Raw genomic sequence first — 6,943 nt, 5'->3', positions numbered from 1 at the left:
CCCATACTCCTCCGGGGCCGGGGCGAGCGGCAGGGCGGGACTAGGCGGAGCGCGGCGCCCGTGGGCAATGTGGCTGCGTTTCTAGGCGGCGCCCGGCAAAGTCTACTAAGTGTTGAGGAAGAGTCGGGGTGAGTTTAGGGCTCCGCCGCAGTTTTAAGTTGAAATTCGGGTGCACCACGGTTCACACAGGAAATGTATGCGGATTCATTGGCGGCCCCTCAGAGCGTACCTGTCTGAGGAGCCGACGGGTAAACGGAGGCGCCAGAGCTGGGGGCGGGGGTTGGCGGGTGAGGGAAAATCTTCCTTCCCGAGACGCTTGCGAGCAGGTTGAGGCCTGGAGGGAGGGTCACCCAATGCGGGCCGGGGCCTAGGCGATACCCACCCTCTCCAGGCTGCCAGGTGCAGACTGTCCGGGCGTGAGGGGAACGTGAAGCCGGAGAGGTTCGCCGCGGGCTGAAGTCTGAGAGACTTTATAAATCTACTAAAGGTTCTAACTTCAACCTGGGGTCATTGGGAGCCGGCAAAGATTTTGTTTGTAAAGGAGGTTCTAGTTGCAATGTAAAAATTGATCTGGAGAGGCAAGCCCGGAGGCCGGGAGGCCCATTAGGAAGCTGCTGTAATGAAGGCGAGAAATGAGCGCGGCCTGAATTAGGAGTTGGAGTGGGAGAAGGGAGAGATATTAAGACGTTTGAATTGCCGTGACCTAATTAGTTGTTAACATTTGTAGGTTTTTGGGAAAAAAAAGTTATAGGTTTCTGGCCCGAGCATCTGAGTAGAACGTGGTCCTAGTTACTGAAATAATGAACATAGGAGAGAGAGTAGATTTGGAAGGGAGCTAATACATTTAGCTTTTTCTCCTTAAGATAAAATTTACATATTTTAAAATTCACTCTCTTAAAGTGTTGGTTATTAGTATATTCACAAGGTTTTGCAACCATCATCACAATCTAATTCCAGAACATTTTATAACCCCAAATAGAAATCTCTGTACCCCTGAGCAGTTACTCCTCATTCCCCCTTACTCCCTCTGGCAACCACCAATCTACTTTCTGTTTCTATGGATTTGCCTATTCTGTATATTTTATATAAATGGTATCGTGTAAGGTCGGATCTTAACAAACAGCACCGCGAAACAGAGGAAAGCTTCAAGGGAGCTTTATTAGGGAGCGCTCTGGGGCGAGGTTCACTGGTCCGAGAGAAAGGGGCCAGAGAAGTCGCGCCCAGTCCTGGGCGTGGGAGATTTTTATTGGGGTGTAAGGGAAGGGTGGTTTGCGGGTGTGGGGGGGTTGCTATACAGGGTAATTCCTTATTTGGTGAGAATACAGCAGGGCCAGGTGTTGGTTGGTCTGTTGTGGGGCATAAGCCCATTTTCCCTTCCCGTCAGCCCCATTGTTTTCTGGGCAGAAAGTTATAGAGTCTCTTGTTGATTCCCAGAACAGGTGAGGTCGTTATGTCCCAATGCCTCTCCTTCCTCATACTGGTCGATGTTTTCTCTTACCCCCCGGGCCTCCTTTCACCCGGGCCAACGGACCTTACAGTATCGTACAATATATGTCGCCTTCTGTCTGGCTTTTACTTAATGTAATGTTTTTATGTAATGTAATGTTTTTAAATGTCATCCATGTAGCATGAATCAATTCTTCAGTTCTATTAATGATAGGATAATATTCCCCTTTATGGATATACAACATTTTATTTATCCATTTATCAGTTGATGGACATTTGGACTGTTTCCGCGTTTTGACTATCACAGCTAATGGTCATGTGAACATTCGTGTATGAGTGTTTGTGTTTTTGTTCTCTGGGGTATATACCTAAGACTGATTGCTGGGTCATACAGCATTTAGTTCTGAGTGTTGAGTTTCAAATGCTAATAGGACTTCGAAGAACTTTCTGTGTATGAAGGTGCTAGGAGGTGTTACTTGCTCTCTGGTTTTGGAAACCTAAGTTAGTTTGTAATATGGTTTCCAACTGGATTAGCTAAGTAGACAGCACAAGAGTGGTAGCGGTGGAGTGTCTCATCTGTACCAGTGGGATATTAATTTATAAGAAGTGACTGGGTGAGAACACGGAGAAGCCAGTGCCATTGAAAGAAAAATGTATTACATTTCCAGAGAGAAGAGGGCATGCCATGCCACACAGGGAAGGTTTTGGTCAGGAGGCAGAAGCAGGAATGAGGGGAAAGCCTAGGTTGGAGTCTTATTCACTGAAAAAGGCAAGGCAGGGCAAGGTAAACAGTTCAGGACTAGCTAGTTTGAGTAATTAGGGTGGGCTTTGGGCTACAGGGATGGTCCCTAGATGCCTGGTACCTGGCCTGGGATGATTCAGGGCAGGGGCAATATTGACTTCATCTGTGGGAGATAAAGGAATTGATGAGTGTGCATGTGAGAGGCTGCTCCCAAGTAAATTGATTACTATCTTTGGGAATTAGTTAGTCCTGGGAAGGTTAGTCTCTCCCCACCAGCGAGATTTTTAAGATGTCAAAACATCATACAGTACAGTACAAAAAATTGATTAATGCATGGGGACATGGCTGGGATGATGTGAAGGACAGTTGTGAAGGTGATGCATATTTTTCTCTAATTTAGGATTTAAATCTCTTAGAAGCCTGGGGAAGAAAACTGCTCCCTTTCTCCCCTCTGTCACCTGCTCAATCTGGCCATTTTAAGCAAAATGAGTTATTGAAGTGTAGTTTAGAGAGGGGAGTGTTCCTTAAACCTTAGCTTCTCAACTGATTTACCTGTGGAATATTTTAAACTGGAATACTTGGACACCACCCTTAGACCTGCTAAATAAATCTTGGGTAGGGTTCCCAGCCTGTGTCTTTTGAAAGTTTCACAGATGATTCTGATGGTCTCTAAGTTAGAGACTGATGGTCACTACATTTAGCCAATACCTACTGAGCAAATCCTATAGGCTAAATATAAAAGAGATGCCAAAAGCTGAGTGAGGGCTGATTGGAATTTAGAGTTAGACATGATTTCTCCCTTCAAGGAACAAAGTTCTGGGGCAGCTTTCTCTTTGACCCAAGGTGAACCATGGGAGCCCCCTTGACCTGGACCCAATTGTGACTTAGCTCCAGCAGAAGCTCTGAGGTTCACACTCTTCCACTGGAATTACAGGAGTCACCGAGTGTGACTAAGCTGAGGGACAATATCCAAAAACAATGTTATCGAGTCCATGTTATTTCAGTGGGAATACTGCATGTTTGCTCCCCGCCGGCATTTGTGGCAGAACTTCCCTGCCAAAACACTAAAGCCAGGGACATGAAGGAACATTTAATATATTAAAAGGTCAGAATTGTCCTTATGTTTGATAAACTTTACATAGTTTTTCAGAAGGAGAATAGATGCAGAAGTGTGTGGAAAAATTTAGACACAATGTAAAGAGTGTTATTCCAAGTGGAGACTCTGATTTTCAAGCCCATAGAAGCCCATAGGAGTAGATTTGGGGTCCAGGGGAAACAGGCAAAGGTTGAATATGCTATGATTATCACTTCATTACCCTCCTGGAATATTTCCTTTTTGGAAACTTCTGGCATCTTCCACAGAGTTAATGTTTTAAACAGTTCTGTGGAAGAAGTGAAAGGCCCTTTTCCCAGGTCTGTGGTTTGGTTATAAATTACAAAACCAAAACCTGCCCAGCTGCCTCTCATTTATCTTGGCAGGGGCTAGGGAGAGGGCAGATTGAACAAGGGAAGAGTTGTCTATATTCTCAGTTCTTTGGTCGTATAAGCTTTTATTTACTGTTGTATAATCCTGTTTCCTACACTGCCAAAATTGTTGAAATCCAGAGGGGAAATGACTGTTTCACATGTCAAAGTGTACAAAAGTCATTCTAGGTTATGCTGCATTTCTGTCTACCACTGCTGCCATTGTGGGATATATACTTCTGTTAATTTTGCTAGGTGAGTTTGAGGGGAGGTTGCATGCAGACGTACTGACCTCAACTGCAGAACAGCATTCTCCTTAATAAAGTTGATAATGCCACTCATAATTTTGATGTTAAAATTAAGTCATCTTTCACTTAATATTGTTAAGATAGCAATACTCCCCCCAAGCAATCCACAGATCAGTGTAATACCTGCCAAAATCCCAATAGACTTTTTTGCAGAAATGGAAAAACTTGAAGTTCATATGAAATTGCAGGGGGTCCTAAATAGCCAATCTTGAAAAAGAACAAAGTTGGAGGATGCACACTTCTGATTTCAAAACTTACTTACAGAGCTACAGTAATCTAGACTGTGCTACTGGCATAAGAATAGACATTCAAATCAGTGGAATAGAATTAAGTGCCCAGAAATAAACCCATACATTCATGGGCAATTGATTTTTCACAAGAATGCCAAGACCATTCCATGGGGAAACAGTAATTTCTTGAATGAATGATGCTGGGACAACAGAATATACACATGCAAAAGAATGAAGTTGGATTCTTACCTCATACCATACATATAGAAAAATTAACTCAAAATGGATCAAAGACCTAAATGTAAGAGTAAAACCATAAAACTCATAGAAGAAAACAGGTAAATCTTCATGACCTTGGATTTGACAATGGTTTCTAGATAGAGCACCAGAAGCACAAGCAAGCAACAAAAGAATTCAGTAGATAAACCGGACTTCATCAAAATTTAAAGCTTTGGTGCATCAAAGAGGACTATCAAGAGAGGGGAAAGAAAACCCACAAAATGGGAGGAAACATTTTAAAATCATATATCTTATAAGGGTCTGTTATCCACAGTATACAAAGAGCTCTTACCACTTAACGACAGAAAGGAAAAACCCAATTAGAAAATGGGCAAAGGGACTTCCCTGGTGGTGCAGTGGTTAAGAATCTGCCTACCGATGCAGGGGACACGGGTTCGATCCCTGGCCCAGGAAGATCCCACATGCCGTGGAGCAACTAAGCCCATGCACCACAACTACTGAGCCTGTGCTCTAGAGCCCGTGAGCCCTAGAACCTGTGCGCCACAACTGCCGAAGCCCTCACGCCTAGAGCCTGTGCTCTGCAACAAGAGAAGCCACCTCAATGAGAAGCCCACCCATCACAACAAAGAGTAGCCCCCGCTCGCAGCAACTAGAGAAAGCCCGTGTGCAGCAGTGAAGACCCAACATAGCCAAAAAATAAAATTTTAAAAAATGATAATCTTAAAAAAAAAAAGAAAATGGGCAAAGAACTTGAATAGACATTTCTCCAAAGAAGATATATAAATGGCTAACAAGCACATAAAAAGATGCTTAACATCATTAGTCATTAGAGAAATACAAATCAAAACCACCATGAGATACCATCTCTCACCCATTAGGACAGCCATTAAAAAAGAAGCCAAAACCCCCAAAACAGCAAATAAGTGTTGGTGAGGATGTGGAGAAATTGGAACCCTCATACATTCCTAGAGGTGCAAAATGGTGCAGCTGTTGTGGAAACCAGTTTGGTGGTTCCTTAACAGGATAAACATAGAATTACCATATGACCCAGTAATTCTCTTCCTAGGTATTTGCCCAGAAGAGTTGAAAAAAAGGTGTTCAGGACAGAGTGGTGACTTCCAGCCTCCTCACATGTGGAACTAGAAACCAGAAGTCCTGTTGCTGGTAGATAAGAAAGCAACTGACCCTTGTATATTAATCTTTTTTAAAATAAATTTATTTATTTATTTATTTTTGGCTGCGTTGGGTCTTCGTTGCTGCGTGCGGGCTTTCTCTAGTTGTGGCAAGTGGGAGCTACTCTGTTGCGGTGCACGGGCATCTCATTGCAGTGGCTTCTCTTGTTGCGGAGCACAGGCTCTAGGCACGCAGGCTTCAGTAGTTGTGGCTTGTGGGCTCTAGAGTGCAGGCTCAGTAGTTGTGGCGCATGGGTTCCAGAGTGCAGGCTCAGTAGTTACTCCGCGGCATGTGGGATCTTCCCGGATCAGGGCTTGAACCTGTGTCCCCTGCATCGGCAGGTGGATTCTTAACCACTGTGCCACCAGGGAAGCCCCTTGTGTATAAATCTTGTATTGTCCAACTTTGACATAGTCATTTATTAGTCCTAGGAGGGTTTTTTTAAATTGATTTGTTGGGATTTTCTACATAGAGAATCATGTCATCTATGTACAAAGACTATTTTATTTCTTCCCTCTCAGTCTGTATAACTGTTATCTCCTTTTCTTGTCATATTACCTAGGACTTCCAGTAATGGGAGTGATAAAAATAAGGCATTCTTAGTAAGAAAGCATTCTGATCTTAGTAAGAAAGCATCTAATTTCTCAGTGTTAAGTATGCTGTTAGCTGAATGGTGTTTCATCGTGATAAAATCAATGTAACATAAAATTTACAATTTTAACTATTTTTAAGTATACAACTCAGTGGCATTAAATGCTTTCACACTGTTGTACAACCATCACCACTATCCACACACTATCCATCTCCAGAACTTTTTCATCATTCCATTCTTTTGGATACCTAGAAGTGAAGTTGCTAGATCATGGTAATTCTATGTTTAATTTTTTGAGGAATCTCATACTGTTTTCCGCTGTGGCTGCACCATTTTGCATCCCTATCAGCAGTGCACAAGGATTCCAATTTCTCCATATACTCATAAAAACTTGTAATTTTTTTTTAATGATAGCCATTCTAATGGGTGGATAGTGATAGTTCATCACGGTTTTGATTTGCATTTCCCTGCTAATTAATGATAATGAGCATTTTTCATGTGCTTATTGGCCATTTGCATATCTTCTTTGGAGAAATGTCTATTCAAGTCCTTTATCCATTTTTTTTTTCTTTGCCCATTTTTAAATTTGGTTATTTGGTTTTTGTTGTTTAGTTGTTGGAGTTCTCTATATATTCTCAATACGAGACTGTAATAAGATAAATGATTTACAGATATTTTCTCCCACTTCATGGTTGTCTTTTCACTTTCCTGATAGTGTCCTTTGATGCACAAAAGTTTTTAATTTTAA

The 6,943-nt window shown here is 42.4% G+C and overlaps 1 protein-coding gene across 1 annotated transcript in view; it reads left to right on the top strand.

The window, feature by feature from the left end:
• The window catches only part of DNASE1 (deoxyribonuclease 1), a 27,990-nt gene continuing 21,047 nt past the window's right edge, over positions 1 to 6,943 (top strand). The window contains exon 1 of the mRNA XM_067706820.1: positions 1 to 128. The gene's annotated coding sequence lies outside the window, so the exon portion shown is untranslated. The remainder of the gene's footprint in view (positions 129 to 6,943) is intronic.

Source organism: Pseudorca crassidens, chromosome 15, assembly GCF_039906515.1.
Source record: "Pseudorca crassidens isolate mPseCra1 chromosome 15, mPseCra1.hap1, whole genome shotgun sequence".
Lineage (NCBI taxonomy): Eukaryota > Metazoa > Chordata > Mammalia > Artiodactyla > Delphinidae > Pseudorca > Pseudorca crassidens.
This window is presented reverse-complemented; position numbering and strand designations above follow the sequence as displayed.